Source organism: Carex rostrata, chromosome 3 (genome assembly GCF_964058835.1).
Source record: "Carex rostrata chromosome 3, lpCarRost1.2, whole genome shotgun sequence".
Taxonomy (NCBI): domain Eukaryota; kingdom Viridiplantae; phylum Streptophyta; class Magnoliopsida; order Poales; family Cyperaceae; genus Carex; species Carex rostrata.
The window spans coordinates 3,969,319-3,978,379 of NC_135920.1; the positions used below are offsets into that span (position 1 = coordinate 3,969,319).

At 42.0% G+C, this 9,061-nt stretch overlaps 1 non-coding gene across 1 annotated transcript; it reads right to left on the reverse strand.

Annotated features, from left to right (window-relative positions):
• Nucleotides 1-294: 294 nt before the first annotated feature.
• On the reverse strand, nucleotides 295-401 carry LOC144552355 (small nucleolar RNA R71). The gene has a single exon (XR_013511089.1). It is a non-coding gene; the product is annotated as a small nucleolar RNA R71 (small nucleolar RNA).
• Between the last annotated feature and the right edge of the window lie 8,660 nt (nucleotides 402-9,061).

A 9,061-nucleotide genomic window follows, 5' to 3' on the forward strand; every position in this document is an offset into this window, starting at 1 on the left:
GCCGGCAACCAACCCAACTTCAATCCGGGCGTTGTCAACATCGTCCAGCAAAACACATTCCATGGCATGGATCATGAGGATCCGCATGCCCATGTTCAAACTTTTCTTGAGTGTTGTGCCACCATTAAAATCAATGGCGCAACAACTGATTACATTAGGCTTGCTTTATTTCCTTTCACTCTTAGAGATAAAGCCAAGAAATGGTTAGGGTCATTACCAAGGGATTCAATTACCACTTGGAGGGAACTGTCCAAACTGTTTTTGACCAGATTTTTCCCCCATAAGAGAACTGCCAATGTTAGAACCCAACTGACCAGTTTCAGACAAAGGCCTGATGAACCACTGAATGAGGCCTGGGAAAGATTTAGGGAATTGCAATACTCTTGTCCACATCATGGTATTCCCGAATGGTTACTTGTTCAGTCTTTTTATGCTGGTTTAACTGATACCACTCGTACTTCAGTTGATGCAGTTGCAGGTGGAGCTCTCATGGATCGAGAGGCTACCGAGGCAATGAACTTAATTGACAATATGGCAACCAACCAACAATGGTCTGGCCGAGGGAGCACTCGAGGAACTGGAGGAGGCCGAATTGAGGTCGATCAGATCACAGCTCTCACCGCCAAGATGGATGCCATGCAGAAGGCTTTTGACAAGATGAGTGTCAAGGCGCTTGGTAATCAGCAACCACAGCCTTGTGTTATGTGTGGAGATGAGAGACACGAGTATGAGAATTGTCCGCTTGCGCAAAGAGATGAAGAGCCCGAGCAAGTGAATTCTCTTAACAATGAGCCATCTTACTTCCCGAAACCTCCTTTCAGCCGAACCTATTCCAAGGACCCGATTGAACAACAGAATTGGAGGTGGAAGCAAAATAACCCCACACACTTCAACAACAACCCTTCTGGCAGAAACAATAACAACCGCAACTTCTACAACAATGCTGCATTCAATAACTCAAACAACCGAGCACCATACTCAGGACCATCTAAACCCTATGTTGCCTCTGCTGTGGAGAACTTTATGCATGAGCAAGGGAAGATGAATCAAATGCTCTTCGAGCAGATACAAGCGATCAACGCTCAGTTAGCTAGTTTGGCCGCCCAAAACAAACCTCAAAATGGGAGCCAAGGTGCACCACCACAATCTGGAATGCTACCGGGCCAACCAGAGATTAACCCCAGGGAGGAGGCTAAGGCAGTTACATTGCGAAGTGGGACACAGTACCAAGGACCAGCCTTGCCTGCCGAGCCAGAAGCCGACCCTACGGCCCGTATGAATCCCATACAGCCCGTAGAGACAACCCCTGTGATTTCTGAGCAGCCAGAGCCTGACCCGATTGAAGTTGTGAATGAAGAGACAGACCATACGGCCCGTACCAATCCCGTACGGCCCGTACTGAATGAAGCTGACAAACAGAAAAAGAAGGTGACCGAGAAACCACCACCCTACCGGCCACCAGTTCCATTCCCACAGAGATTAGCAGAAACCCGACTCAATGAACAGTTCTTCAAGTTTATTGAAGTTATGAAGCAATTGCACATTACAATTCCATTCACCGAGGCATTGACCCAAATGTCAACCTATGCTAAGTTTCTCAAGGACATCCTATCCAATAAACGAAGCTTGGGGGGGCATGAGACGGTGAAATTGACTGAACAGTGCAGTGCTATACTGAGAAGTGAACTTCCACCGAAATTGGAAGATCCGGGTAAATTTTCCATTCCATGCACAATTGGCAAAGCCACCATTCGACGAGCTTTATGTGATTTGGGGGCTAGCGTGAGTCTCATGCCGCGAACTATCTTCGAACGATTGGGTGTGGGAGAGCTTAAACCTACACGCATGACCTTACAACTTGCGGATTCTTCGGTGAGACTACCACTTGGCATAGTGGAAGATGTACCGGTTCAAGTCGGTAAGTTATATGTGCCCGGTGATTTTATTGTGATGGAAATGGAGGAAGACAAGGAGGTCCCCATCATTCTAGGAAGACCATTTTTGAGAACCGCGGGGGCGCTGATTGATGTGAAAAATAGGACTTTAACCTTGAACATCGGAGATGAGAAGGTTCACTTTCAAATCGACCGAGCAATGAAGTATCCCGCTCAACCCGAATCATGTTATATGATCGATGTGATTGATGAATTGGTTGAAGAGAATTTTCTGGAGCAAGTCAACAACTCGCTAAGGTATCATTTTGATTTTTTATCTGACTTGCAGGATGAAACAAGCAAGATTGAGACGATTTGCACGGCGGACACAGCACCTGTCTGTCTGGAAGGATTCCCATACGGGCCGTACCCAGATCATACGGGCCGTAGACCAGAGGAATTTCAAACAGAGAAGCTGGAGATTGAGAAGGAATTGAAAGCTCAGGCTGAAGCTGAAGCCTACGGCCCGTACAAGATTCATACGGATCGTACGACCAGCCAGACAGAGCAGAACACTCCCGAATTAAAACCTCTCCCAGCCACTCTCAGGTACGAATTCCTCGACTCAGAAAAGAAATGTCCTGTTATTGTGAATGCAGGATTAACCCCTGACCAAACCGCCAAGCTCATGGAGAAGTTGAGAGCCCACAAAGGCGCGATTGGATATTCTATCAAGGACTTGAAGGGGATCGATCCAACCATTTGCACACACAGGATCTTGCTAGAGGATGACCACAAGCCTTCAGTTGAACACCAAAGACGACTCAACCCAAATCTGAAAGAGGTAGTAAAGAAAGAAATTTTAAAACTTTATGAAGCAGGTATTATCTACCCGATTTCTGACAGCAAATGGGTGAGCCCCGTCCATGTGGTTCCCAAGAAAGGGGGAGCAACAGTGGTGAAGAATGAAAAAGATGAGATGATCCAAACACGCATTGCAACTGGTTGGAGGATGTGCATTGACTACCGGAAGCTTAACGCAGCTACGCGCAAGGATCACTTTCCCTTGCCATTTGTTGATCAACTCCTTCAAAGGCTTGCTAATCACTCATATTTCTGTTATCTTGATGGTTATTCAGGTTTCTTTCAGATTCCCATTCATCCGCAGGACCAAGAGAAGACCACATTCACATGCCCATACGGTACCTATGCATACCGTAGAATGCCCTTTGGTCTTTGCAATGCACCTGCGACTTTTCAGAAAGAAATACCCAGTGGATGCCTTCCCCTGAGTTCGGTGACCTGCTCATGTTCACTTCAAAGAACCAGAGCACTGAACCCAGCTGGGAGCATTTCCACTCACCCACACATAAAACCCGCACCGTTAGCTAACCTGACGCCGTGCAACTTTCTGCGCCCTACAGGTTTTGGCACGCCCGGTGGGACATACTTCTCCTCACATGTTCGGGATCCGATACAAATGTAAAGGGAACTATACCTAAGCAACCAATGACTTTCAAAATTCCTAAAGCAACAAGTCGTTGGATCGCTTGGGTGAAGTCTTGTCCTTTTATGTTTGTTATCGCTGTCTATGAATTGAATAATCGGGCTAAACTCATGTATACTAAACTGGTTCCCATAAAATACAAAATTGACTAATGAAATTTTAAGTTTGTTTGCTTGCAAGATGTCGATGACAATGAACTACCTCGCTGCAACAACCAACCAGCTGACCACCTTTCCTGACAATGGAGAGATGATATTTTTCGGGGCTTTTGCAGTCCCCACCTCTGAAATACTCAAGTTTGCCACACCTGCTCCCATGACTGAGCAGACTGAGCAAGAAACCCTCGGGTCTATAACCGATGAGGAAGCTGAAGTGGAAGACGAGGTATGCTACTACCTCACCCCCAAAAGAATGGATGGTCAGACCTTTGCCCTTCCTTCCAAGACCAGACGCGCAAGAAGACGCGCTCAAAAGAAACTGACCCGGGTCAACCATGCCATGACCCCGGTCAACAAGAAGAGATCCCTTCAATCCTACCAAAAATGAACTGGTAACTGAACTGGCTCTCCCTACCCATAACTCCTTTTCTCCTCTGAGAATTGTGAAAAAGAACTCTTCCACTGCACACATACGTGCAGCGGGGGAGATCTCTCAAACCGTCTCCTACATACATAAACCAAGGAGAATGACCTCAAACCGCAACCCCAAAACGGTTGAAAACACTACCATAACAGCCATACACAAGGCTCATAGGCAACTCCGCACTCTAAAGCAGTGCAAAAGTCGATACTACACTTCTCCTGCTCCCAGGACTTTTGCACCAGCTGATGCCAATGCTAAGCTGACTTACCCAGTACAAATACTGAGAAGACCTAAACCCAATGCTCCAATCCACGAGCTGGGGGCACCCAAAAGTGCCCGACCATCTGTGTTTGCGAGGCTTTCCTTCCCAGCCAAAGGGCTGGGGGCATTTGAAGGCGCCTCGTCATCTTCCATATCAGCCTCAAAGCTGGAGGCATCCGCTGATGCCTCGTTAAAACCAAGGCTCCTCAGAGAAATGCGGGACAGCACCTCTCAATATGCCAATAGTGAGGGATCATATAACAAAATTTTAATTTAGGTAAGTATAAATCTAACTATAAATATCATATAGGTAAGTATAAATCTAACTATAAATAAATTTTAATTTAGACTAATTAACTAAGACGTCAAGTTGAACAAATATAACAAAATTAGAAAATCAGTATCTTATTGAAAGGGAAAAAATAAAACCGCAACCGGGTTTTCCTCTTGTGACTTGGGTATTTTGAAAACTTTTTCAAAAGTTGGTATTTTTATCAAAATATATTAGAAAAAGGGTAAAAATAAAAATGACTGTCGAAAATCGGACAATAGTTACAAGAGAAAAGTTCAAACTAATGAAATTTAGCGGAAACCTAAAATAAATTTTACCTGACAGCCCTCAATGCAACGGAGAGAAACACCGTGTCTGGAGTGAAGTGAGAAAACAAGAAGATCGAGGTATAAAGCGGAGAGAATGAAATATAGAGGGGAATGGCGAGACGGCGAGACCGGGTGGAGGGCTTTCTAGTCTCAGGGAGTCACTCGAACGAGCGAAAGGGAGGGTTTTTCTCTTAACATAATATTTCTAACTATGAATTTTTTTATCTCACAATTATATACCACAAACCAATAACGAATGAAAGGAAAGGGCTCTAGACGACCCCAGTTTGTTTTCCCTCTGCTAATTGATAAACAAATTATTAACATAATATAGCTAAGTATAAATCCAACTATAAATAAATTTTAATTTGCACTAATTAACTGAGATGTCAAGACGAATAAATATAACCAAATTACCAAATCAGCATCTCATAGGAATGTTAAAATAAAACAGCACCCGAGTTTTCCTCCTGCGACATGGGTATTTTTAAAACTTTTTCAAAAGTTTGATTATTTTTATTAAAATATATTAGAGAAAGTGTAAAAATAAAAACGTCGGTCGAAAATCGGACAATAGTTACAATAGAAAAGTTGAAACTTTTGAAATTTAGCCGAAACCTAAAATAAATTTTACCTGACGGTCCTGAATGCGACGTAGAGAAACACTGTGCCCAGATTGAAGTAAGAAAACTGGAACAGCGAGGTATGAAGTGGAGAGAAAGAAAGAGATAGCAAAACAACGAGACGACGAGACCGGGTTGAGGGCTTTCTAGACTCGTGGAGTCACTGGAACGAGCGAGAGGGAGCGTTTTTCTCTTAACATAATATTTCCTACTATGAATTATTTTATCTCAAAATTATATACATAAACCAATGACTAACGAAAAGAAAGGCCTCTAGACTGCTCTATTTTCTTTTTCCTCCGCTAATTGATAAACAAAATGTTAACATAATATAGCTAAGCATAAATCCAACTTGATGTCTCCATATTATGTCTTATTTATAGCCCCGATTTACACTAAAACCTGTGCTTTAAAGCCTATAAGTGTGGACTTTTTACTTGTATTTCGAAGAAATGTGGTACTGCTATATTTTGTTTGGTATTTTGCAGGAAAAAGGGCGAAAAACTGGATCTGACAACTTTTCATACGGCCCGTATGACATACCCTATGGGCCGTACAGGATCTGCCCAACCACACAGAAGGTTCCACAACAGAGGAACAGAGTCTCCAAGACAAAGCACAGCCCTACGAGCCGTATGGGGTCCCCTACGGGCCGTAGGACGTTAAATTGGAAGATCCAGCCAGAATCTGAAATCAGCTGAAATCAAGGAGGCCGAAAAGGAAGCCTCTGCAGGCGCGATCTGGGGCATTAAATGAGATATTTCCACACCAAAAAAAGGGGATGGACAACTGGAACTTGGACAACTTTTCTTGGAGCAAAAGACAAGAGGAGGAGAAGAGGAAGAGAAGTGAAAAACGCGAGTTTGCAACGGATCTTCGGATTTTCCACTGTTTTGTCATGAACTCTTTCATCTCTTGTTATTTGTGTTATCTTATGAACATGAGTAGCTAATTTACTTTGTTTCTAGGGCTAAGATGTAGTTTCTAGTTTGGTTTTGTTTTCATGCTACTTGGATTTTGTGTTGAATGCTTTGTTTTTACCTTGTTGAGTAGTATTTTGATTGCTTTATTTGTGGTTGCTTGAATTGATTAGTCATCCCGTTAGATGAATGCGCACATCTAAGTGTTAGGAGCCAAGTCTATGACATTTAATCCAACCGAATAAAGTATATGAAGTAGGGTGAAACCAAGGAGTACCCGAAAGGTGAAACTTTCCTTGAGGCGAAAGTCCTTGGATACTTTTAGTAAACCAACAAGTAACTTGGATAAATTAGGCCAAAATGCGAAAGTTGAGGTTTAACGCATCTAAGAGGGAAGTATTTGAGTCCGGTAATCGGGTACTAGGCCAAAATGCGAAAGCTGAGGTTAGGTATCTAGATCTGGTCGATAGAAACCCTAAACATTAGCATCAGCACAGAAAACAGTAGCTGCAGCATTAACTCGGGGTCCCCTACGGGCCGTATGGATTCCCATACGGGCCGTATGCCTCGGGGCTGAACAGAAATGAAATCTGAACCCTGGAAACGCCTTTTTATCAATTGAAAACAACTTTAATTCTCTTTTATTTCTTTTTAAACTTGTCATAAATCATTAGAATTGTCAGAACCAAACCAAACCAATTTTCTCTCACTTCTCGAATCTCAAGTAATTCTAGGATAAGTCCGGTCATTTTCTTCCGTCCCTGTGGATCGATACCTGAGCATACTCATCGATAGGATAGTGCACTTGCTATCTGATTTGACAGAGTATAACAAAGGTTTAAAAGGTATAGCTTGCTATACTGAAACTTTGTAGCATATATTCTGTGCGAACACAACTATAAATAAATTTTAATTTAGACTAATTAACTGAGACGTCAAGCCGAATAAATATAACCAAATTAGCAAATCAACATCTTATAGGAAGGATAAAAATAAAACTAATCCCGGGATTTCCTCCTGTGACGTGGGTATTTTAAAACTTTTTCAAAGGTTTGATTATTTTTGTTAAAATATATTAGAGAAAGGGTAAAAATAAAAATTCAGGCGAAAATCGGACAGTAGTTACAAGAGAAAAGTTGAAACTTTTGAAATTTAGCCGAAACATAAAATTAATCTTACCTGACGACCCTGAATGCGACGGGGAGAAACACTGTGCCCGGATTAAAGCGGGAAAACTGGAAGAGCAGGGTACTAAGCGGAGAGAAAAAAATAGAGAGCGGAACAGCGAGACAGCGAGACCGGGTTGAGGGCTTTCCACACTCATGGAGTCACTGGAACGAGCGAGAGAGAGGGTTTTTCTCTTCACATAATATTTCCTACTGTGAATTATTTTATCTCAAGATTATATAACCATAAACCCATAACTAACGAAAGGAACGGCCTCTAGACGGCTCCCGTTTTTTTTCCTCTTCTAATTGATAAACAAAATGTTAATATCATATAGGTAAGTATAAATCTAACTAGAAATAAATTTTAATTTACACTAATTAACTAAGACGTCAAGTTGAACAAATATAACAAAATTAGAAAATCAGTATCTTATTGAAAGGGAAAAAATAAAACCGCAACCGGGTTTTCCTCTTGTGACTTGGGTATTTTGAAAACTTTTTCAAAAGTTGGTATTTTTATCAAAATATATTAGAAAAAGGGTAAAAATAAAAATGACTGTCGAAAATCGGACAGTAGTTACAAGAGAAAAGTTCAAACTAATGAAATTTAGCGGAAACCTAAAATAAATTTTACCTGACAGCCCTCAATGCAACGGAGAGAAACACCGTGTCTGGAGTGAAGTGAGAAAACAAGAAGATCGAGGTAGAAAGCGGAGAGAATGAAATATAGAGGGGAATGGCGAGACGGCGAGACCGGGTGGAGGGCTTTCTAGACTCATGGAGTCACTGGAACGAGCGAAAGGGAGGGTTTTTCTCTTAACATAATATTCCTAACTATGAATATTTTTATCTCATAATTATATACCATAAACCAATAACGAATGAAAGGAAAGGCCTCTAGACGACCCCAGTTTGTTTTCCCTCTGCTAATTGATAAACAAATTATTAACATAATATTGTAGGGCGCAGAAAGTTGCACGGCGTCAGGTTAGCTAACGGTGCGGGTTTTATGTGTGGGTGAGTGGAAATGCTCCCAGCTGGGTTCAGTGCTCTGGTTCATGAGCAGGTTACTGAACTCAGGGGAAGGCATCCACTGGGTGTTTCTTTCTGCATTCCTTCTGGTTCACCCCTTGTGACAACCTACGTTCATGATCAGTTGTCGGAGGTTTTATTATTTTCGATTGTGAGGACGTTTAACTCCCGACGGGCGCAAGCCCCCGCCGTTAATTACATCAGAAAGACCTTTCGAGTCATACTGAATACCTCATGCATTCCAGGATTTATGCCTATGGGTTGTGAACTGAATAATGGGGCTAAATGGGGCTCATGTATTGTTTACTTTGGTCATGTGGTTGGTTCTCATTTGACTTTGGATTTCTTTTTGGTCAGTTACCATGATATATGCATGAAGATATGAGAATGTACATGAGAAATATTATTTATGTGGTTTCAATTTGGAAGGAGCATTTAAATATCATTTTTTATATTTTTATTTATAAAAATTTGTCAAGAGAGGGGTATTTTT